At 44.6% G+C, this 25,607-nt stretch overlaps 1 protein-coding gene and 1 long non-coding RNA gene across 9 annotated transcripts in view; one reads left to right on the forward strand and one right to left on the reverse strand.

The window, feature by feature from the left end:
* The window catches only part of ZNF667 (zinc finger protein 667), a 37,165-nt gene extending 35,112 nt beyond the window's left edge, over nt 1-2,053 (reverse strand). For 2 of the 8 annotated variants that reach the window (XM_058424818.1, XM_058424817.1), the window contains exon 1: nt 17-818. The gene's annotated coding sequence lies outside the window, so the exon portion shown is untranslated. Of the gene's footprint in view, nt 1-16; nt 819-856; nt 1,188-1,222; nt 1,351-1,401; nt 1,489-1,980 lie in introns of those variants that run through there. The other 6 variants (XM_058424819.1, XM_058424823.1, XM_058424821.1 and 3 more) reach the window with 6 other exon arrangements.
* Nucleotides 1,978-25,530, forward strand: LOC131380727 (uncharacterized). Its single transcript, XR_009208848.1, has 4 exons — nt 1,978-2,328; nt 16,151-16,299; nt 18,913-19,070; nt 25,243-25,530. It is a non-coding gene; the product is annotated as an uncharacterized LOC131380727 (long non-coding RNA).
* The last annotated feature ends 77 nt before the right edge of the window (nt 25,531-25,607 follow it).

Consider the following 25,607-nt stretch of genomic DNA (forward strand, 5'->3'; position numbering starts at 1 on the left):
TTCTACTTATGCTCACCATAAACCTGAGGTTGGTTGTTATTACTACTGTTTTACAGGTGAACCGAGGGGTGGTGGACTTAAGTAAGCTCTCCCAGTCACAGAGCTAGCCAGTGGTGAAACCAGGAGTCAACACCAGACAGCAGGGCGCCACAGTCCATGCTCTTAATTTTCCAAGCTACCCTGGTAGGAAGGGGACACAACCATACGCAGCGTCAAGTGGAGGGCTCTGTCCTCCACTCAAATGCACACATGCAGAAAACAGACAACGCAGGTGGTTGGCGGGGGCAGCGCACCACTGCTCAACTGGAGATGGTCAGATGCCCTGGTATGTGGACAAAGATCGCCCAGTCCCAAGTTCAGAGATGCAAACTCCTCCAGTATTCACTACTACCTCTATCTCTGTATAGGGTCAAAGAAAAACGACCACCAGCACCAGAACCAACACCTAAACACGGTGATTAGTATGTGACAAGCTCTGTGCAGGGTGTTTCAGCTACGTCATCCCATTTAATCTTCCCAATAACACCCAGGCAGGTTCTATTAATATGCTATTTTACCACGGAGGAAAGTCATGCACAATTAAACAGTTCCACAGATTTCCAGGGCAGCCCATCACACCTTAGAGCTGCTCAGAATTCTCCCCCTGTGGGCCTCCATTTCCATGGTTACAGTGAGATATACACCAGAATGGCACAGTCACACACTCATAACCGCAAAGCCACTGACACTAAGTGGCAGACAGACGCCCAGGCAAGTCACACAGTAACCCAAGGCTACAATAAACGCCCACATCAGCCTGACACTGACACACGCACACACTCCAGAAACACAAATCTTCACAGCCAGCGTCACACACCCACTCCCGGCTTCCCACTGGCTCCATTGTTTCCTTCGCGTGGGTCACGCAGCGATACACATCCGCGGTCCCGACATAGCTCCCTCACACACAGGCACACACGGCTCGCCTCACACGCGGCGCCCACTTCACACTCGGGCGCACAAGCCCCGAGAGCCACAGCGGCGAAAGGGCGCAAACCCCACGGCGTCGCGGGCCGAGAACCCACGCAGGCGCGATCCTACCGCCCACGCAGGCACCCGCGCAGACGCCCACGCCATCGTGGACGCGCAAACCCACGCACGCCTGGGCAGGAACATTCACGCAGTGGCGGGAGCGCCGCCCACGCCCTCAGAGACACACCCACACTCTCGCCAGCCCCCTCACCTCGGTCTTCCCAGGCTCCGACCCCAGCGGCGACCACCGTGACAGCCGCGCAGGGACTCAGCGCCTGCGCACTCCCCTCCGGGACCCCGGGACCACGCGCTGCACCCCCCTTCACACACGCACCACGCAGGCGGGCGCGTGGCCTCGCCCCCAAACAAGGCCACGCGGCGCGCGCTCACCCGCCTCTCGGGGACAGTACCACCAGCCTCGGCCTGAGGCCCCGCCCCCTCAGCGCCACACGCACAAGCGCGTTGGCACGATCGGTGCAGTCCCGAGGGCGGACGCGCGAGGTCCCGCGCCTGCGCACACCCCCGGGGCTGGCACGCGCACCGGGCTCCTTAGGGGACGGGCGCCCGGCCCTGCTTGTCATCCTCTCAGGAGATCACGTGTGGATACTGAGGCCCTTCCTCCAGCTCTTTAACCAAACTCAACCCCCCCAATTCGCCGCCTTCCCCGCTCCCACAACCACACGTTCCCCTGTGAGGGCTTATTGTCCCCAGCCCGCCCCCACATTCACGAGGTTTGGGGCCGGCCTCACCCGCGGACGCGGATGCCCCCCCCACCCGCGCGTGCGCACTACGCAGTCATCCTGCAACATCCAGAAGCCACCGGGATGCGCGAGGCTGTGGAAGGTCCCACCCAGAACGTGAGGTGAAGAAGGCTTGGGCTGCGCTGGTTCTGCTCTGTCCGGGTCGGAGATGAACTGACCCGGGACAGCAGTGGAGGGATGTTTCTTTCCGCCAACAGTGGGGACTCACCTGCACGTTTTGCGAAGAGGCCCACAGTCCTTTGCGTGGCGCCCGGACTACATTTCCCAAAGGCCCCTGCGCGGCCTGCTGCTGTTCCATGCGGTGTTGCGCCTGCGCAGCCGGCGGGCTAGCTGTGAGACCGACTGCGTCGGGGTTGAGACGGGGTGCATGAGGCTGACCCCGGCGGGGAGAAAGGACGAGGAGGGGCGGGCAGCGGAAGGTCCGGGAGTGTCCGCCATAAAGTCGTTTGAGGTGACCGTTCCGTAATTGTGAGTCTGTGAGAGAAGATGTAAAGTATGGCCTCGTCCCGGTCATCTGGACGTGCGGGTCCCGGGTTTTGATCGCGCGTTTGTGTAGGTGAGACCCACATTGTGTTACCCTGAACATGTGTGAGGACGAACCTTTGTGTTTTCTTATACGTGTGTCTGAGCCGATTTTTGTGGTTTTGTACGTGGCGGGGGGCACTGATTTTGAATATGTGTGTATGTTCTGGACATTTGTTTAGCTTCTGCATCCACTTTTGCGGAAGGGCAGAGTTGAGTAGGTGGCAACAGGTACTGTGTGGCCCTACAAAGCCTGAACTATTTACTGTTGACTCTAGAGCCCAGTTTTTGCGGTGTGTACACCTCTGTGGGGAACCACTGATTTTGAATATGTATACTTGTGTATATTTATGTCTATTCTATGGCTGCTTTTGCACAATGGCAGGGTTCAGTACTTGCAGCAGAGATCTTGTGGCCCATAAAGCCTAAAATACTATCCGACTAAGGTTTCGAGCCCTAGCCAGTTTTTGTGGATGAGTGTTGTTTGTGCTTGGGAAGCTAGTTATTTATTTATTTATTTATTTATTTGGGACGGAGTCTCGCTCTGTCGCCCAGGCAGTGGTGCGATCTCGGCTCACTGCAACCTCCGCCTCCCAGGTTCAAGCCATTCTTCTGCCTCATCTTACCTAGTAGCTGGGACTACAGGCGCTCGCCACCACGTCCAGTTAATTTTTTTGTGTTTTTAGTACAGACGGGGTTTCACCATGTCGGCCAGGATAATCTCGATCTCTTGACCTCGTGATCCGCCCGCCTCGGCCTCCCAAAGTGCTGGGGTTACAGGCGTGAGCCACCGCACCCGGCCAAGGAAAGCCAGTGTTTTTGACTTTGTGTGTGGGTACCCGCCTGTGTGTTGAGACCCAGTTTTGTACAGGTGGTATATGTGTGAGGGGAACCCAGGACCTGTGATTTCTTTCTTCCCAGGTGACTCTGAGCAAGTTTTGGGGACTAGGTAGTAGGGAGAATGTGTGAGGAACTAGTTTTGGTTTCCCATTTCTGTGATTAGGTAGTAGTAATAATAAAAATAAAAGCTAACAGATACTACTACTAGGACTTTTACCATTACCCCTGTGACTAGCAGCTAGCACTTACTGATTGTTGTCCCTACTCAAAAGTGAATTTTTCCATTTAAGGTTTTCTTAATTCTATAAGCCGTTCTCTGAGTTGTTCCTTGGAGCAAGTTTCTTTCTAGACTGGAGATTGTTCTAAATACCTGGTAATACTAGAATAAGGGGTGTGGTCAAGAGATCCGAGAAACCTTAGGATAAATCTGTCACTTGGCAGTTTCTTTGTTCTCTTTAAACTACCTCCCAAGAAAGTGTGTCATCCTTTCTGCTGTTTTAGGGGAATGTTAGTGCGAAAATCTGGGAAGCCCTGGACTGAGGAAAAAGCTTTATGCCTCAGACTGTCCTAGTTCAGAGAAACCAGAGTGTGTGGGTCAGATGTCTTGGCTCCTGATCAGGCTCTGTTGTGCCCATTCTCCGAATGAAGCAACTATCTCCCAAGACACCCATGAGCTTTCTAAGACAGTTTGTCCCAGAGCCCAGGTCCAGAATGTAGTCCTGGTCTTGGATTTGGTCAGACCTTCCCTCACTCTCACCTCAAGACTCCCCACCCCTTCCCTCCTGCCCCAGGAACCCATGGGAATTACAGGTATAAATTAAATACCTGACCCTATGACAGCTCCAGAGTATCTGGAATTTTTTTTTTTAGACAGAGTCTCGCTCTGTGGCCCAGGCTGGACTGCAGTGGCACAATCTTGGCTCACTGCGAGCTTCGCCTCCTGGGTTCACGCCGTTCTCCTGCCTCAGCCTCCCAAGTAGCTGGGACTACAAGTGCCAACCACCACACCCAGCTAATTTTTTTGTACTTTTAGTAGAGACGGGGTTTCACCGTGTTAGCCATGATGGTCTCGATCTCCTGACCTCGTGATCTGCCCACTTCAGCCTCCCAAAGTGCTGGGATTACAGGCGTGAGCCACCGCGCCCAGCCCCAAGTATCTGGAATCTTATTATGACAACGTGTTTGTGTTTGGAACATGAGGGAAAGGAGGAGAGTAGGGGAAGGGAGGGTTTCTGAGCTGATCTTGGGAACTGCAGGACAGACTTGGCGTCTTATAGCTCCTTTCTTTCTCCCTAACTTTGCCTTCCCAGGACAATTTCTCTTAAAAAAGAGGGATCAGGAGGGAAAAATGAGCAATCAGCTCACTGCAGCACTACTCCTGCCTCAGCCTCCCAAATAGCATGGGACTACACGTTGCTAATTTTTTGTAGAGGCAAGGTCTTACTATGTGGCCCAGGCTGATCTCAAACTCCTAGCCTCAAGCAATGCTCCCAACCTTGGCCTCCCAAAGTGTTGGGATTACAGGCATGAGACATGGCACTTTGACAAATTGCTTTTAAACTTTAAAGTCATATCCCAAGTAAGTTGGCATTTCCTTCTCCTGTGATTTTCAGTCCTTTCCTTCAGCACCTTCCTGTCTCATAAAGACCCTGTTAGGGTCTTAGTCCTTATTTCTCCCTTTCTGGCACATGAAAGACCAAAAGGCATGGCTAAAGTAGCCCAGTGCCCTCTGTACGATCTAAGTACTGTAGGAAATAATCACTTTAAATTCATATGCTTGAGTTCATGTCCTTTGCAGGGACATGGATGAAGCTGAAAACCATCATTCTCAGCAAACTATCACAAGAACAGAAAACCAAACACCACATGTTCTTACTCATAAGTGGGAGTTGAACAATGAGAACACATAGACACAGGGAGGGGAACATCACACACTGGGGCTTGCGAGGGGTGGGGGGATAGGGGCGGGATAACATTAGGAGAAATATCTAATGTAGGTGACAGGTTGATGGGTGCAGCAAACCACCATGGCACGTGTATTCCTGTGTAACAAAACTGCACATAGTGCACATGTAACCCAGAACTTAAAGTATAATAAAATAAATACATAAATTCATATGCTTTTAAAAACACACCTAACAGAAAATGATACACTTGAAAATGAACTTTTTTAGTTGTAATTGCAAATTCTAACAATATAAAGTTAGTTACACAAAGCTTTTTCCTTTTTTTGGCTGTAAAATATGACTCAAACTTAGTAACTTTTTTCCCTATGATGTATGGGTTTGCCACAACTGCTATAATAAAGTACCACAGACTGGGTGGCTTAAATAGCAGAAATTTGTGGTCTCTTCATATCATTTTCCGCCATGCATGTATCTGTGTGCAAATTTCACCTTTAAAATTTTTCCCTTTAATTTTTACAATTTTCTTATTTTTTGTGTGGATACATAGTAAGTATATATATTTATGGGGTACATGAAATATTTTGAGAAGTTTCCCCTTTTTATAAGGATACCAGTTAGATTAGATTGGTACCCTAATAACCTCATTTTGATGTAACTAATTATATCTGCAAAAACCAAATAAGGTCTCATTCTGAGGTGCAAGGTGTTAGGCCTTCAGCATAAGAATTTGCGGGGACACAATTTATAACACATGAGAAAAGCTTTTCTAAGTGGCTCCGTTTTACGTCTTCTTAATCTAGTGTTGCTAAAACATAATCCTATTTTATGTAGCATCAAATGTTAAGTTTATATCTTTTTGGTTTATTTTTGGCTAAGACAGGTTCCACGTGAGGAGAGGCATTTTAAAACATAACCTAGATTTTTTTAAATCAGGTACGGTGAGGTGACAGACATGGTGACAACTGCCTTTGCATGAAGAGTTTATTACTTCCATTTCCCAGCAGAAGGTAGCATGCCACACCATACAGAGCCACATGGGGATGTATCAAGATTTGGTCAGGAGGCAGAAGGAGTGCCAAGGCAGAAGGGAAAAAGCCTAGACCCAGAGCCTTTATCATGTTTTCTCTGGGAGAGGCAAAGCCAGGCAGGGGAAGCAATTTAGGATTGTCTAGTTTGAATAATGTCCTCACGCTCTGGGCTCTGGGGGTACTCTCTAGTTGTCTGGTCCTCAGGTTGGTTTAGGGCAGGGGAAATAATAGTTGGTGTATGAACATTAGATGAAGATGGTAATTGGGGATATGGGCTTTGGATTGGTTGGTTGCATATAAAGGGTACCTTTATGGGCAAGTTGTTTACTGCCTTTAACAATTAGCTAGCCGTAGGCGGGGCTCTCCCCAGCCAACTACAGCTAGCTCCCCTACCCCAATATGTTGGAGCATAATAAAATATAGAAAATAAAAACATATCTCTAGAATAAGCAGGCCCATAGATACAGGAAGTAGCTTACTATCTGCTTTGTTTTGGAGGAATGGGAGGTGAGGAAGGGGATAGCTAAAGGTTATGGGGTTTCTTTTTGACATGATAAAAATGTCTAAAATTGACTGTGGCGGTGGTTACACGTCTATGAATATACTAAAAGTTACTGATTTTTACACTTTATATGGGTGAATTATGTAGTTTATGACTATATCTCAATAGAGCTATCTGTTTTTAAAGATACAGTGGTGGGGTCAGAAGTCAAATTGAAGTAGATGACATTCTTCTTCCCTATTCAGGAATCAGTTGAATGATGAAGATCCTTAGTCTGATCTACTCCAAGGGAGATTTCAGCTGGGTCCCATCTGTTGCCATTTGGAATATTAAATAGTTTGCCAAGGATAGAAACTAAGTCTGTGCAAGAATGTATAGAGAGTCAGAATGGCCATGCTTCTACACCTCCTTCTCCCCACTCACTTCTTCCCCAAGTCATTCTTCAATTCCAAGGGTAAGGTGAGCTAACAGTGGAATGTAAGTATGGACTATTTTTCTGTCTGTCCTGAATGCCAGCACTTTAGGAGCAGTTAAAATGTGATTCAGTAACATGAGAATATTAGAAAACCTGGTTGTAGGCTACAGTGTCATATACTAGATAATCTCCTTGGTGTTACCCTAGAGAATACCCAGTCTTCATTAGTTAAATGCATCTCTACTGCACCCACTGTGAAATACTGGATGTTGAATTGCCCATGTGGGAAGCAGCTGAATTATAAATCATCACTTACAATTCAGAGGGAATATGGATTTGATGCTTACTTTTTTTTTTTTTTGAAATGGAGTTTTGCCCTTGTTGCCCATGCTGGAGTGCAATGGCACGATCTCGGCTCACTGGAACCTCCACCTCCCGGGTTCAAGCGATTCTCCTGAGTAGCTGGGATTACAGGCGTGTGCCACAACGCCTGGCAAATTTTGTATTTTTAGTAGAGACGGCGGTGGGTGGGGGGGGGGTTCACCATTTTGGTCAGGCTGGTCTCCAACTCCTGACCTCAAATGATCCACCCGCCTCGGCCTCTCAAAGTGCTGGGATTATAGGTGTGAGCCACCACACCTGGCCGATGCTTACTTTTCAACACAATTGGGTTTCTCCCATCATCATAACATTTGTATGTCTATGTAGGGCATGTCTTTCCCAGTCAGTGTCAGAGGCCTCTGATACGTGGTTTTAATAGGTCTAAAGGAAAGTTCTAATGTGGAGTGTCCCTGGGCCTATAAGTGTAAATTCATGTTCTCCTTGGGTTATAATTTGAATCATATGATACAAAACACATTAAATTGCATGAAACTCCTTTCTTTTTTTTCTTTGAGACGGAGTCTTGCTCTGTCTCCAGGCTGGAGTGCAGTGGTGTCATCTCGGCTCTCTGCAACCTCCGCCTCCTGGGTTCAAGCGATTCCTGTGCCTCAGCCTCCTGAAGAGTTGGGACTACAAGTGTGCACCACCACGCCCAGCTAATCTTTTGTATTTTAGTAGAGAGAGGGAATCACCATGTTGGCCAGGATGGTCTCGATCTCCTGACCTCGTGATCCACCCGCCTCAGCCTCCCAAAATGCTGGGATTACAGGCATGAGCCACTGTGCCCGGCCTGCATGAAACTCTTTAACTTTATCTTATGCATTAGTGTAGCTGATAAATTATGAACGTATTCTCATATCATAGTGCATTATATTAGCTGTGCTTCTGTTATTGGCTGGATTGTGTCCCCTCCAGGAATTCATATGTTGAAGCCGTAACTCCAAGTGTTACTGTATCTGGAAATAGGGTCTTTAGGAGCTAATTAAGTTAAATGAGGTCATAAGGGTAGAACCCTAATTGGATAGTAGCATGGCCTTGTAAGAAGAAAAGAGATCTTCCCCTCTCTGGCTATTCACCATATGAGATCACAGCAAGAAGGTGGCCATCTGCAAGCCAGGAAAAGAGCCCTCACTGAAACCTAATCATATTTGCACTCTGATCTCAGATTTCTGGTCTCTTAGAACTATGAGAAAATAAATGTCTGGGCTAGGTATGGTGGCTCATGCCTGTAATCCTAGCACTTTGGGAGGCCAAGGCAGGTGGATCACCTGAGGTCAGGAGTTTGAGACCAGCCTAGCCAACATGGTGAAACCCCGTCTCTGGTAAAAATTCAAAAATTAGCTGGGTGTGGTGACACATGCCTGTAGTCCCAGCTACTCGGGAGGCTGAGGCAGGAGAATGGCGTGAACCTGGGATGAGTGAGCTGAGATCATACCACTGCACTCCAGCCTGGGCGACAGAGTGAGACTCTGTCTCAAAAAAAAAAAAAGTGCCTGTATTCCCAGTTACTCGGGAGGCTGAGGCAGGAGAATGGCATGAACCCGGGATGCGGAGCTTGCAGTGAGCCAAGATCACGCCACTGCACTCCAGCCTGGGCAACATAGTGAGACTCCATCTCAAAAATAAAAAATAAAAATAAAAACAAAAACAGACAAAGATCAAGCACCAGAATATTATTGTGATTTAATCTCAGAAATTTCTCGTTTGAACAGTGGCTGTCAAGATTTCATTTGTTTAAAAAAAAAAAAAAAAGTAGGATAAAGACGCTAGAAAGTCTAGAGAGGAAGGAGGGATTATTTTACACAGGATGGTCAGGGGAGGCCACTTTGATAGGTGGCATTTAGCAGTGAGGCTTCCTGAACTCAGCATGACTGCTCCGCTTGGCTCAGATTCCAGCTCTGTCCACTGTAGTTGAGGAATTATCCCTCGACAGAGAATGGGGAGATAAAGAGGCTCAGCTTGTTAACAGTTTCCCCTCTCACAGGAATCTTAGTCATGCATGGACCTTTGTCCACTGCCTGAAAACTGCCCCGATATAGTTTAGTTTTGTAGTACGCTATCGTGTCATGCTGCAACTCTTTCACCTCCAAAAGGGATGGCACCAGGTTCAAGAGGCTGAAGAAGAGACTCAGATCCAGGAAATGAGGCATAGGTTATATGTGAGATGGAACTTACATACAGAGTGGTCCAGCGGTGGTAGGCTGAACAGGAGAACTGCCACTGCTTGCAGAAAGCATGGACTTTATATAGCATTTTCACTTAACACTCTCCTAACAGCATCCACATGGCAACGCTCATTTAACCCAAGACAAAGAGCCTCAGCCCCCATAGGGCCAGCGTTCCACAGGCCAGGCCAGGGACTCATTTAACCCAAGACAAAGAGCCTCAATCCCCCATAGGGCCCGCATTCCACAGGCCAGGCCAGGGACTCAGATATGCATCATATAGATAAGGATGAATCTCCAGGTTGGTCATATTTGGAATTCCAAACATGCATTCAGGTGAGTCTCCCATACTGGGTCATTTTCAGAGTATGCTTAAGTTATTGCTAACAGCTGTGTCTACCATACACAGTTGGCATCTACCATACATAGTTGCATCTGCCATATGCTATGATAGGAAGACTTGTCTAGTACAAACTTCTGTATCATAGCCCATAGCAGAACTCATATTTGTGAGTATTGTTTGAAGGGGTTAAGCAGAGAGAATTGAGTCAGGATATCACTGGGGAGGTATACGTTTATTTGTGGGATTTCAAGGGCCTGAATTGTGACAACAGAATAAAGTTCTTATGGAAGAAATATTTTCAGAGGATTTGAGAGCATGGTGTTGAAGAGTTAAGGAAACAGCATATATCTTTTCGTGCTAGATGCTTACATGCAAATGAATGTCCTTATGCTGTCACAAATGTATGCTTCTCTCTCCCTCCCTTTCACTTATCAGTCCCATCCCATTAGTCCTGGAGCCTCTCCTACCCTGAGGTCAGGCATGAACCCTGGTGTGTAGCTTTGCTCAAATGCTTACAATCAGTAACCCAGTTGTGCACCAGGTTTCTTTATATCTTGAGGTTATCTACTGAACACATGAAAAATAAATTCAGCAAATTATAGAAACTACGAGACACTGCTGTCTACCCTTTGACAAACATTTACTCGGTGTTGTGTGCTGGCTTATTTGCATTGTGTTTTGCAGAAGTCTTAAAATCACAGTCATATCTAGGTTTTTTTCAAGCAATTCTCCTGCCTCAGCCCCCTGAGTAGCTGGGATTACAGGCACCTGCCACCATGCCCGGCTAATTTTTGTATTTTTAGTAGAGACAGGGTTTCCCCATGTTGGCCAGGTTGGTCTTGAACTCCTGGCCTCAATGGTATACACATTCCTATGGAAGGCAAGCATTATTTTGTGAGGTACATAGCTGATATGATGCTTCTGCATGGTCTTCAAAGAAGGGGGCCCTTATCTTTCAAGAAACTGAATGAAACTCTTCTTAAAGCAAAAATAAGGCTAAAGAGAATATGACTGTTTAAGATCTACAACTTCATCTGCTTATATGCCCCATCTCCAGTCCTAAAGCCAACTCTTTCCTCATCAAGGGTCCAACTTTGGCTTGGGAGACTTGTGTAGTTGAGAAATTGAGCCTTTGAGTCACCTCTTTCAATAAGCACATACGCTTGGACTTGAGCTCTGCCTGCCCTCTGACTGCAAGAGATGAGTTTCTCTAAATGCTCCTTTTGATATTCACGCTTTAGAATGCTGATTAAGGTATCTGAGATTGTTATTTTCTCTGCTCTTTGCATCAGTAGCACTTTTTTAAAGGCATCTATTCCACAGTCCTAATAGTTGCTATTTCTGCTGTACTAATCAAAGACCAGAGGTACTGCACATGGCAGGGCATTCTTTTGCACTGATATCCCATCGCAGTAGATAATCTTAGCAATTGTACTGTGAAAGCTGGCCAGGAGCTATCTGTCCTTTTGATGTCCATTTCCTTGATGCTTAGTGATATAGAGCATTTCTCATATACCTCCTTGTCATTTGTATGTCTTATTTTGAGAAATATCTATTCAGGTTTTTTCCCATTTTAAAATCGGATTATTTAGTTTTTTGGTATCGAATTAAGTTCGTTACATATTCTGAATATTAACCCCTTGTTAGATGCATGGTTTGCAAATTACTCTTTCCCAATCTGTAGGTTGTCTCTTTACCTGCCCAAGGCTTATGCCTGCCAGTGAATTTATTTGGGGCTGAGGCCATTTTAGTCAGCCAGCAGTGAAGTGGTCTGGGACATGGGACCCTCCTGCCTGGGTGGCAGATTCTCTTCTGGCCTGGGGTGGATCTAAAAGCTCTGTTCGTGGCCACCATTCTGTACTCAGGGACCTTGAGATTCTGCCCAGTGCTGTGTTTTACTGTGGCAGGGAAAGTACTTGTACCATGCACGTTTCCCTCTCCTTCCTTTAAGGCCTTCTGTGCTATGCTGCCTAGGGTTGGAAGAAGGGAGGTGAGGCCAGTGGGAGAGTATCCTTCTTACTGTCTTCAATTGTCTTTCCTTGTTATGCTAACACCAGGTAATGTGATCTTTCATCTAGTTTCCTTAGCTCTTGTGAATATATTTTCTTGCATGGATAGTTGTTGAAATTTATGTTCCTGCCGTGGAGTTTGCTGGAGTGTTCCTTTCTGCCATCTTGCTCCATCTCTCTGTTCCTTGACCTTTTCTAGTGACCATGTCTTCTTCCCCATCACCCACTTAACTCGAGGATTACCCCACATATTTTTCATTAATAATATATGTATATCCACCATCATTTCAATTTCTATATTTTAAGAAAATTTGCATTAGCAACTCCATTTCCAAAGTACTTCAACTTGAGAATCACAATTGAGTGATCTACCTTCATCTTACTATCCCTTTCCTCTGATGAACTAATTTACTTCATAGCCCACACTGAGATGTTGAAATTAATTACTTTAGTCACTTCTTTGCATTTTTAGCTAGAGAGAATTCATCTGATAAACACTAATCCCAAGTAAACTCAACTTTAAACATGACAGGAGATGAAACCAGAAAACCTTGCTTACTTATCTCCTTTAACCTTAATGTTCACTTACACCAAGACTTGTTGCCTGAGAAAACATCATACCTTATATTTCTGCTTTACCTTCAATAGCTTCTCCCAATCTTCTCTCTCATCCGATGACCTTGAGGCATATTTAATGAGTAAACCAGGATGTATCAGGAAGAAGTTCCACATTTCTCAGCAGAATGATCATCCCCCTGCCCCCTCCCGTTACTGTGGATGATCTGTCCATGTTCCTGCTGAAGGCCAACCACTCATCTGAGGCTCACTTTTCTCACTGCTTTGCTTACTTGCTCAGGGTGTAGCTCTAATAATTATGAGCATTGTCTTCCACATAATTTTCCTACTCTCTTAAATCATTCTAGAATAATAAAAATGTTCTGGAATTTCCCTTAATTTAAAAACACTATTACTCTAAGTCATGCATACTCTTTAAAAAACTCCCCCATTTCTCTGTTCTCCAGAGAGAACAAAGAACAAAGATCCTAAAAAGAGTAGTCTGTGTTCTTTGTGGCTCCTTGATAACATTTTTCCTTGAACACACTGGGCCTCTAATGCCACCATTGAAATTGCTCTTATAAATGTCACCAAAAGTTGTCCATGATGCTAAATTAAAGGATCAATTAGTCCTTCTTCTACTGAAATCTTTACCAAGATATGATGTTACTGATGAACCCCCCATCCTTGAACCTCTTTTTATTTGGCCATTTGATGATTGACACCATCATTTTCCACGTGGATTACTTCAACAACTTGTTAACTCATTCTGTCACTTTTTTATAGTCATGTATTCTTAACATATCAGGTAGATTAATTCTATTAAACTGTAAGTCAGATCATGTTCTGGTCTCCTTTAACTTCCCCAGTGACTTTCTACCTCACAAAGAATAGAATCCAGATTCCTCACAATGGCCTAGACAGCCCTAATGAAACCCCACACTGTGATCTCTCAGATTCCACTTTAGTCCCACTGGCCTCCTGCGTTCTTCCTCACACGTGGCTGGTTTGCCTCCACATCATGGTTTTGTATGTTGCTGTTCCTTTACCTGGAATGCTCTTCCCTTGGGGAGCCCACCGAATAGGTCAATGTCATCCTCTCCTTGAGGTCTTCCCAACCACCCCATTGTAGACTGCAGGTTGAAAATGGAATGTTCCCACCCTGTGAAGTCAGCAACCTCATTCTTTCCAGTGCCCGCTGTGTGGTGAGCATGTTTAGGCTTCATTACAGAGTCTCAGATGAAGGTTTGACCTGTAATAAGTCACATGTCTGTCCCCTATTTTTCTTCACAGGGGTTCTATTCAGCCTCTTTGGTGGGATAAAAATTCCCTATTTTCAGTATATGTGAAGAAAGACTCACTCCACAGGGCTAGGGCCTAGATCAGCACTGTGAGCAGAAGAAAATCTCTAAGAAGAAAATATGAGAGTGCTCTACATGATGAACAATATCTAGAAAATGAGTGTGGCCAGGCCTGGCACGGTGGCTCATGCCTGTAATCCCAGCGCTTTGGGAGGCCAAGGCGGCTGGATCATATGAGTAGAATCATACAGCATTTATCCTTCTCTGCCTGGCTTATTTCACTTGTATAATGTCCTCAAGGTTCATCCATGTTGTAGCATGCATCAGAACTTCCTCCCCTTTTAAGGCTGGATAATATTTCATGGTATGTTTAGACCACATTCTGTTTATTAAAAAAGAACTCATCCATCAGTGAACACTTGTGCTCCTTCCAACTTTGGGCTGTTGGGTGTCCTGCTACTGTTGCTCCTAGTGCTCAATCTCGTTTACTCCCTCCTAATCAAGTGTACAATGTTGGACACTGTGCAGGATGATGCCACTTCACCTTGGATGCTAATCTGCCATGTTGACTTCTGATTAACCCCAGGCCCAGGAATGCCTCAAAATTTCTACTTTATGTACTGTTGCTTGTGTAAGCCAAGACAACCTTGATGTTATTATAAACATGTACTTACCTAAGTCCTGTCCTTTGGCAAATTATGGGGTATGAGACACAGCGTTCTTGCCTTTCCCTGAGGGGTCAATTTCAGTGATCCTACACATTCCTTCTGAAGCACGTATGCTCCTTCTATATGGTATGTAAGCTGTGGGTCTGGGGAGTAACAGTGCAGAGATCTACCTGTCTTGTTGCCACATGTTTCTAAACTTTCCAATAAATCACCTTCTACTGACAAACTGGATTTGTCTTCCTTATTCTTTAGTTTCTTGGCTCCTTTTTGGTATGGATTTGCTTTCCCTATGTGGTTCTTTCATGAAACTGTTGGTGAGCTAGCCAGGAGGAATTCAGGAGCCAAAGTATGGGCAAGGGAAGGAAGCCTCAGTTGGGGAAGTCCTGGGGCAGCCCTCTGTGTGTGTGGGGTGATGTTGCCCATTTGCTGGATGCCTGCAGACCACTGCCTGAGTACAGGGATGGCCCAGAACGCTACAGGGTCTAGAGTGCTTGTGAGAAGGAAACCACACCATGCACTGAAGGTCACTGAAGGTGGCAACAGAGGGGTGGCCGCTATTATGGGCTGTACACGTGACCCCAGAAGTACAGTTAGCAACTGAGATGAAGGTACAGAAGCCAGAGAATTACAGTTAGAGAAGGATATGAGGATCTCCACATCTGTGTTAGCACCTAATTTGGTGCATAAGCTTGAAACTCAGGAGGTGCGGCTGGAAACTTGTCTGCCAGTTTTATGCAGCTGTGAGGACAAAAACTGCACTGATCCTTGCTAGACCAGACCAAGATGCTGAGACCTGGAATCCTTGGGAATCAACTTGTGAGTCAGATGAAGACAGAGGTTATCTCAGAGTAGGAGGACTGTCCTCCCCTTTTGAGGGCAGGAGGAAAACAAAACCCAACAGATACAGCTGTACAATAGCAAGCAGTCTTTTCACAGGAAAGCTTAACTCTGAGAGTACACCTCAGCAGAACTATTGGACACAGCAAGAACTCTTAAAGCAGCTGCCAAGAGATAGCATAGCCACATGGATGGTGGTGTGGCTATGAGAGAGGCCTGGCCCAGTGAAGGGGACTTCCCAGGTCAGACACTGGCATGGTGATCTCTGGAGGAGGCACAGAGCAATTCAGGGGAGCTGGGTATGCAGTTGTCCCCTTGTAGGACAAGATGTATATTATGTGCGGGATGCTGTAGCTGGTCTTGGAGAAACTGAAAGGGGAAGGGATAAGGTCCGACTGGTTACCAAGGGAAAAGAAAAGGAGATACCAAGTCTGTTGGACTTAAAAAAGGAGGTCTAAAAGGCCCACTTAGGATTACCAGAAAACAAATGTGGTACAATCTGATCTCAGCTGGGATAAACCAAGAAACATGAAATCAGCAACCTAATGCCATGTTGGTGGGCATTTGAAAGGACTTAACTCCTGCCCAACTGTTTAGACCTCTTCCCAGCATCCGGCCAGAAAAGGAGGATGGAGAAGATGAAACTCTATGTATTAAAAAAGAACTCCAGTCTCTGTTCCAGCCTTGGACTCCTGTCCAGCCTACAGACCAGCGGGCGGGCAAGGTTGCCACTAGGTATGAGCAGTAGAGGGTGACTAGAGGCTCCATGTGTAGCTCACAATCTATCAGAGTCCAAAAACACATGCAGAGGACACTAGTTGTAGGGGACACAGGTGCAGAGTACACCTTAGTTCTTGGAAGCCCAGAGAGACACACTGGTAAGTGGGCAGCTATTTTCTTGGCAGAATAAAAGAAATGACAGCCACCATAGAGGAACTAGCCAAAGTTAATACTAGTCGGCCAGCCCAGAGTCCCTTCAGCAGTTCTGTGTGACTGGGAAAGGAAACCTGACAGCACTGGGCACGTGACAGTAAACTACAGGGAATTCAATAAGGTATTTGCTGACATATACCCTGCTGTGCCTAATATCATCTAAGTGATAGAACAACTATACAAACTATAGGTACTTATCTGTATTAGATTTAGCCAATGCTTTTTTTTTTTTTTTTCTTGAGAAAAGGTCTTGCTCTGTCACTCAGGCTGGAGTGCAGTAGCACCATCATAGCTCACTGCAGCCTTGACCTCCTGAGCTCAAGCGATCCTTCAGCTGCAGCCTTCTGAGTAGCTGGGACTACTCAGGAGGTGTGCCATCAAGGTGCACCACCAAGCCCAGCTAACTTTTCTTATTTTCTGCAGAGATGAGAAAATAAAGAGACCAGGCTGATCTTAAACTCTTGACCGCAAGTGATCCTCCCGCCTCAGCCTCCCAAAGTGCTGAGATTACAGGCACATACTAGATTTGTCTACCTCATTCTTTGGTTTCTTGACTCCTTCTGTGTTTGGGGACTGCTTTGCATATACAGCCCTTTCACAAAAGAGACGCCACAAAACAATTGATCTCATTCTGTACATCCAGCTAAAATCACATGTGTACTGGCCGGTAAGGCAGAACAAAAGTAATTAAGAGGTTTTTTACTTAAATATATAGTGAGTCAAAGAACTGTGGATGAGCATTGATTGAAGGCTATTTATAGATCATGAAGGTAAGCCTGGTGCTCACCCACGTTGAAGGTGTATCTTTCCCACTCAGTCCACTGATGGACAAGCCAGTCTCCTCTGGTAATACCCTGAAGACACAGCCAGAAGTAATGTTTACCAGTTACATACGTATTCCTTAATCCATTCAAGTTAATACCTGAAATTAACCATCACATCAACCGATGTTCTATGGTGCAAAGCACTGTGTATGCATTATCTCAGTTTACACAAGGAAACTATAGGCTCAAACAGGCTTAATCAGTTTCTAAACTGACCCTTTAATTTAGTGGGATATGTTGAATCAAGGACATAGTGATGCATGCTACAATCTAGATGCACCTTGAAGACATTATGCTAAGTAAACAAAAGACACAAAACACCACATATTGTGATCTCATTTGTATGAAATGTCCCAAGTAGGCAAATAGATAAAAAGACGAATTAGATTGGTGGTTGCCAAGGACTGGGGAGAGAAGAGAATAAAAAGTAATGGCTAGTGGGTAGGATTTCTTTTTGTAGTTAAAGTATTCTCAACTATTTTGGTGGTTGTTGCATAACTCTGATTCTAACAAGGCCACTGAATTTTATACTATGAAAAATAGGCCGGGCGCGATGGCTCACACCTGTAATACCAGCACTTTGGGAGGCCGAGGCAGGTGGATCACGAAGTCAGGAGATTGAGACCATCGTGGCTAACACGGTGAAACTCTGTCTCTACTAAAAATACAAAAAAATTAGCCAGGCGTGGTGGCACACTCCTGTAGTCCCAGCTACTCGGGAGGCTGAGGCAGGAGAATGGCTTGAACCTGGGAGGCAGAGGTTGCAGTGAGCCGAGATTGTGCCTCTGCACTCCAGCCTGGGCGACACAGCACGACTATGTCTCAAAAATAAATAAATAAAGTAAAATAAATAAAAAAAATAGCCAGGCACAGTGGCTCACACCTGTAATCCCAGCACTTTGGGAGGCCGAGGCAGGCAGATCACAAGGTCAAGAGATTGAGACCATCCTGGCCAACATGGTGAAACCCTGTCTCTACTAAAAATACAAAAATTAGCCGGGCCTGGTGGCATGTGCCTGTAGTCCCAGCTACTCGGGAGGCTGAGGCAGGAGAATTGCTTAAACCCAGGAGGCAGAGGTTTCAGGGAGCTGAGATTGCACCACTGCACTCCAGCCTGGGCAACAGAGGGAGACTCTGTCTCAAAAAAAAAAGTAGACTTTTATGCTATGCTATGAGGACTAAGCTCTGACTGTTTTTATGTTGCCCAAATTCCTACCTAAGGGATCTAAGGAGTCATGCCCTACAACCATAAATTCTCATCAGATGGGTTTTATTTGACCCTACACATCATGAGTTACTTTTCAATCTAATTCTGGCATAACATTATGAGACCAGGAAAAAAATATTTAACCCCAAAATATATTTCCTTGCCATACCTTGAAATTGCCCTGCAAAGTCTCTTTTGGGAGAAATCCACATCCTATAGAGAATCTCCTTTTCCCCTTGTTTTCCTTCCTTTCTTTCCAGATCCAGGAGATAATCAACTAAGAGCCAGGTACCCTTTTGGACTTGATAAGAAATATTTTACGACCTGCTCTCTCTCTCTGAAGTCTGCTGAGAACTTCCTCTGCACAATCAAATTTGGTCTCCACAGTCCTTTATGTTATCCTGAACATTCCTTTCTATTGATCCCAGGTGTTCAGATAAACTCAACCAATTGTCAGCCAGAAAATGTTTAAATTTACCTATAGCCTGGAAGCCACCACTCTTAATTGTCCTGCCTTTCTGAACCAAAACAATGTATTTCCTAAATGTATTTGATTGATGTCTCATGCCTCCCTAAAAGTCTATAAAACTAAGCTGTACCTCACCCACCTGGGGCACATGTTCTCAAGACCTCCTGAGGGCTGTGTCACGGGCCATGGTCACTCATATTTGGCTCAGAATGAATCTCTTAAAATATTTTACAGAGTTTGACTCTTTTCGTCGACAATAATCTGGTGCCCAAACATGTGGGGCCTCAGAGAAGACTCAGGACCCCGAAGGAGTTGCCCGAAACCGGAGCTAAGGTACCGGCACGGGCCCGTTGAAGCCTCACTGAGTTCAAGCTTCTCCTCCGGTGGAGCTGGTAAGTCCTCCTGAGCCCCGGACCTCCCCTCGACCAGACTTTTCTTAGGCTTCCCTGAGCCCTCTTCTTGACTAGGCCTGGACCTTGGATTTCTGTGTCCATCCTTGCTGCACCCAGTTTTAGCAAGAATCCTATTAAGTAGGTTTAGTGAGAATTCCCTTATCCTTGATCAGGTTCCTTGTCTTCCACCCTTAATGTCTAAGTCCTTGGCCTGCCTTTAGCAGGATTCTACCCTTAATACCTAATCAAATTCCTGTTTGTGATCTCCCACCCACTGACCCCCTTACTCTTACAGTTGGCTACAAAACCAACTGTTGTTGCTATATTGGGGAGTTGAGTTCACTCTCTCTCCCCCATTGCAATTGTCTTGAACAGTATTACTTACCGTTTACACACGTGTATTCTTTTCCTGTTTCCCTCATTTGCATGAGAAATAGAATTCTGCCTTTACAGCCTTGATGCAGAGCAGTGGGTGTTGTGTGAGATACAGTATTGAAGATGAGTCTCACCTCTGTCTGTGATGAAATAGGTTGTGAATTGTGAAGAGAATGCAGGTAGCAATGTAGGAGCTAAACTTAAATGTCCTCTAATTTAGAGTCAATGACTTCGTCCTTTCTATGTGAATCTGGTTACTCTCTGCTATGCCAGAAAATGATGTACTTAACTGCAGCAAACACGTATCTTTAGTTTATCCTCCACCCACACAAACCTTTGGGACAGCACATGTTATCAGGAGTTTTCCCCTCACATTGGTACTCTCTTCAGATTAATGTGGCTGGAGGGGTCATGTCCCGAGGAATCTTATTACTTAGATATTATTGATTTTTGCAGAGTGGGGCATCTGACATATGCACACCAGTGCCTCTTCTCTTGACATTTTTGTTCTTTGTATCAACAGTGAAATTGTTGTTTCTCTCTGTATATCTGGACAATAAAATAGAATTCCTCATACTCAGAAATGGTCAGGTCACATTCAGGTCATGTGGGCACAAAATAATAGAAACTTACACTGAGACCTAGAAAATGAAACATTCAAGCAGAAAACTGCAGAGATTTAGGGACTTCTGTTTGATTCCACAATTCCAGCTACTCCTGAAAAAGGTGGAGCTCAATTCTTACATTGGATTCATTGAAAAAGCACAGTGCTTTCTGTTTCCCTTTTGCTTGAATTCCTTGTCATGTCTAATGTTGCCTGCAACTCAGGGTTTGGAATAATCCAAGGAGCTCTGATTGTGGACATGATCTAACGTTCTAATAACCAAGTGATGTGCTCAACCTGATATAGATAATAAACTCCAAGATCTTCAAAAACCAAAATGAAGACTTTTTTTCATCTTACACTGAAGATACTACATTATTTTTATGCATGGAAGGGGTCTCAGTGCTATTTCAATGAATGCAGTCCCAATCCCCATTTGAAAAGTAAGAAAACTGAGGCTCATAGAAGTTATGTCATCTTTCTGCTGAAAAACAGCTAGTAAAAAGTTGTATAATCACTGTTTGAATGCAGACACTTGGAGCTCTGAAAGGAGAGCATTTATGCAGGAACATGCAAGATCATGGACGTCGGCGCCATGCCATGCTGCTATACCAAAATTGAAGTAGTTAAAAATATGGACACTCCATGGGTTCATAGGGGAACCTCGCAAGATACCAGAGACTTGGATAAGCTGACCAAACTAGAACAGATGTTTTAAATTTGGGGGTGGGGGCATTACAGCCTTTAAAATATCTTTTATAAAAATTCCAGTTCCAAAATCTGAGAGTACTTGTCAGAAACAGTATTTTTTAAAACTTGAAATACAGGTTAAAATCCAAGCTCCTTAATTCTGTATTTAAGGCTGTCCGTGATATTGACCATGCAGATGTTAGTAGCTTCATGTCTTGGCAACACCTGACTCCCAATCCTGACTCCAAGCTGTGCCAGCTCTGCTCTCCCTGTGCAGTTTTCTGGGTTGTCCTCTGTCTTGGTTCATTGGTAGAATAGTCACAAACTTTCTTCCATACCTTAAGTTAACAGTGGATCCCAGAGGCCAGTCTGCAGTGGTGTGGCAGTATTCCTTATTCTTAGTGTAAGCTGGGTGCTGTTCCAGGATATTTTCGGTGGGAATTTTGGTTCTTTTTTGCTATTACAAATAAGGAACATTTGAATAATTTTGTAAATCTACCTTTTTCATGGTTTTACTTGTATACTTTTTTCATTGGAGAAGGGGGAATTCTGCACGAAAATGTAAATGTTAGAATGTGAGAATTTGCAAACTTATCCTACACAGACTTGTGTCATTTTCCTTCTAACCGCCAACATATGAGCATACCTGGCTACCCAGGATCTCTCCACTAGAGTGATTTGAATAATCTGAATGCTAGCTGTGTGGTAGGAAGCAGCCTCCCCACCGCTCTAAATACCAAAGATGCCCATGTCTTAATCTCAAAATCTGTGCATATGTTACTTTTCATGGCAAAAATAACTTTGCCAATGTGATTAAAGGATCTTCAAACAGGGAGAGCACCAGGGACTATTCAGGTGAAGGCACTGTAATCACACGCGTCATTATAAGAGGGAGGCTAAAGTATAAGAAGCAAAGGAGACCTGATGACAAGAGAGATGCAGCCTTGTGACAAGAAATGAGGGCAGCCTATAGAACAGGAGTCCCCAGCCCCTGGGCCGCAGACCGGTACCAGTCTGTGACCTGTTAGAAACCAGGCCACACAGAGCAGCGAACGAACGTCACCGCCTGAGCTCTGCTTCCTGTGAGATCAGTGGCAGCATATTCTCACCGAAGCGTGAACCCTATTGTGAACTGCACATATGAGGGATCTAGGTTGCACACTTCTTATGAGAATCTAACTAATGCTTGATGACCTGAAGTGGAACAGTTTCACCCTGAAACCATTGCCCCACCCATCTTCCAGAAAACCCATCCCTGCTGCCAAAAAGGTTGAGGACCACTGCTCTTGAAGCCAGCAAAGGCAAGAAGTAGATTCTCCCCTGGAGCCTCAGGAATGGCAGGCAGCTAAGCCCAGACATTAATTTTAGCTCATAAAGTATATTTTGGAATTCTGAACCACACAACATAAGATCATTTTTTTGTTTTGTTTTGCTTTAACTGCTATGTTTGTGGTAATTTGTTACAGCAGAGATAAAAAAATGAATACACTTCTCAGTATGATAGGTAAGAAATGGTATCTCAGTGTAGTGTGAATTACACTCCTCTTATTTTGAATGTCATAAGTTATCTTTTGTGATGTTCATAGTACTTAGAATAATTTGGATGGACAAAGCACGTTGACTGAGCTTCTGTTGCTAACTGGAGGTATCGGATATTTAACAACACTTAGAAGTTTGGATGGCAACATTCATTTAAACTGTGAGACAGTAATACCTGTTGAGGTGCAGAAACTCCACTACCCCTTCAAGAATCCTTTTTTTTTTTTTTTGAGACAGAGTTTCGCTCTTGCTGCCCAGGCTGGAGTTCAGTGGCACGATCTCGGCTCACCACAACCTCCGCCTTCTGGATTCAAGTGATTCTCCCACCTCAGCCTCCCATAGCTGGGATTACAGGCATGAGCCACCACACCTGGCTAATGTTGTATTTTTAGTTGAGACAGGGTTTCTCCATGTTGGTCAGGCTGGTCTCGAATTCCCGACCTCAGGTGATCCTCCCGCCTCAGCCTCCCGAAGTGCTGGGATTACAAGCGTGAGCCACCACACCTGGAAGAATCCATTTTTTTTTTTTTTTTGAGACAGGGTCTTGCTCTGTTGCCCAGGCTGGAGTGCAGTGGTGTGACTATGGCTCACTGCAGCCTTGAATTCCTGGGCTCTAGCAATCCTTCCACTTCAGCCACCTGACTAGCTGGGACTGCAGGCATGGGCCAGCATGTCCAGCTAATTTTTTTGATTTTTAGAAGAGACGAGGTCTTGCCATTTTGCCCAGGCCAGTCTCAAACTCCTGAGCTCAAGCAGTCCTCCCAGCTCGATCTCCCAAAGTGCTAGGATTACAGGTGTGAGCCACTGTACCTGGCCAAAAACCCATATTTAGAGTCAGACTCACCATATCCTTGAAGAAACCATTCCAAATATTATTTAAATGACTCCGTATTTTTGACCATCCTCATTGTTCTCCAGAAATAATAACCAAAAGTAACTACATCTCTGGGATTTCTCACTAGGTAAACAATCTTAAATGAAAAAAAGAGATAATAAGAATAAATGTATCCATTCTTCTTGCTTCAAGATTCTTGCAAAAGGCAAAAAACATCGAACTCCCATTAAAGTTTTGGCTATAGCTTGTCCTTTAATTCATTCATTTAACAAAATATTGAGAACCCACTATGTGCTTGACATCTACTTAGACACTGTAGAAGGAACAGAGGACAAGATATGGGTCATTCCTGCCCTGAAGAACATTATAATATAAGGCAGGGAAGAGGCTAACTAATGTTTGGACCATCAAATGATGTTATTACACTTGGGCACCACTGTTTAAGAATCCCTGGGCTGTAAATCAGGAATTGTGAGTTTGTTGGGATTCTGCCAGAGACTCCGACTCAATGCTACTCCAGCAATTTTATCTTTTAGACCTGTCTTTCTTTTTGTAGGAATTGCTACTCTATCCCATATAGGCACATCTCAGGGACTAAGCAAGTAGATGTTAGCAGTCAACCATATGTAAGATTCTTTTATAAAATTCAACATGATGGCATGAATAAACTCACTATGCTGCCACTGGTTGTGAAACCTGAAGAGGTTAAACAAACTTTGCATTTTCTCAAAACAAACAAAAAAGAGTTTGTTTGAATTAATAAAGCTGACCCCAGGCTAGGATAAGTTGGATCCAGTGTCATACAAGGCCATTTCCAATTCTAAGCAAATAACGTTGACCACATGGAGCCTGTGGGGAAAACTGGTCGACTCTCACCTGAAGTTCCAAAAGTTGAGAATATCATATTCTGTCCTAGAAATTATTTTGTAATCCAAATTCACCTGGTCACCAGCAGTTGTTAAATTTGATATTCTTCAGAAAGGAGTTAAGCTTAAAAATAGTGCACTGTTACAGGATGGAAAGAGTTCTGAATTTGGAAAGAAGAAACTTGAATTAGAGTAATACCTCTGAAACTTATTAGATGTGTGGCTTTGGAAAAAGTCCCTTATTGTTTAAATCTTCAACTGTAAAGTTAGTTATTCAATTTTATTTTTACAAAAATTATGTGAGATAATACCTTTGATGGCCCATGAACAAAAATGTGGTATATATAAAGTAAAATTAGATAAAGAAAACATTATATATGTAATGTAATGATACTTTATAGTATGATAATGGAAATACCCCTTACTTCCTTGGTGGGATGAATGAGGACAGAAGAATCAAAATAATCTCGTTACTGGTTGAGTTTTGTCTGCCCCAGATTTTGCATGTTGAAGTCCTAACTCCCAGTACCTCAGAATGTGACTGTATTTGGAGATAGGATTTTTACAGTTAATTAAGGTAAAATGAGGTCGTTAGGGTGGGTCCTAATGCAATCTGACTAGTCTCGCCATGTCTCCATGGGTTTTCTCTGGGTACTCCAGATTCCTCCCACATCCCAAAGATGTGCACAGTAAGTTAACTGGTATGTCTAAGTTGTCCCAGTGTGAGTGAGTGTGGGTGTGTAGTAGGCTACACCATCTAGGTTTGTGTAAGTACACTCTATGATGTTTGCACAACAAGGTTCTTAGGAAATTGCCTAAGAACCCATTTCTCAGTATGTGTCTCCATCCTTTAGTGATGTAGACTGTATTTCCATACTGTAAATAGTCCCCTTGTGGTGGATTTCAATCTACCAATATGGCATCACTGAATGTGGAGTTAGAAAGAAAGGTATAGTTCATGGCTCACAGTTCCTACAGCCCTTTTAATTTCCTAAATGACTACAGCAATAAATATCTTTTGTTAAAATATCTGGCCTTTTGTTCCTGGTTCCTGAAAAAGCTCCAGAACAGCTCTAGAGCCATAAAGGTGAAAGACAGTATTTCAACCACACATGAGTTTATGTTAATGAGGTGATTTTTGGAAACCCACAAGATAATCCCAATATTTCGGGGGAGTGGTGGCAACTACTAGCTACAACTAGCCAGAGGAACCAGCCATGTGCTCAGAGCATTGGAACTCACAGCTCCACCCTCTACTTTCAGGAAAAGAGAGAGGCTGAAAATTGAGTTGAAAGGCAGTGGCCAATGATTTAATCAATCACAGCTACATAATGAAACCTCCATGAAAACCGAAAAGGCCTGAGTTCAAGCGGCTCCCAAGAGGGTAGACAAAAACACATCCTCGTGCTGGGAGGGTGGTGCACCCCAACTCCACGGGCACAGAAGTTCCTGCACTAGGGATTCTCTCGGACCTTGCCCTACGTGTCTCTTCACCTGGCTATTTGTTTGTATCCTTTAAAATATCTTTTATAATAAACCAGTAAACATAAATGTTTCCCTGAGTTCTGTAAGCTACTCTAGCAAACTAATGGAACCCAAGGAGCCGGTTGTGGGAGCCCCAATTTATA

The sequence above is a fragment of the Hylobates moloch genome, unplaced genomic scaffold, assembly GCF_009828535.3.
Source record: "Hylobates moloch isolate HMO894 unplaced genomic scaffold, HMol_V3 SCAFFOLD_12, whole genome shotgun sequence".
In the NCBI taxonomy this organism is placed as follows: Eukaryota; Metazoa; Chordata; class Mammalia; order Primates; family Hylobatidae; genus Hylobates; species Hylobates moloch.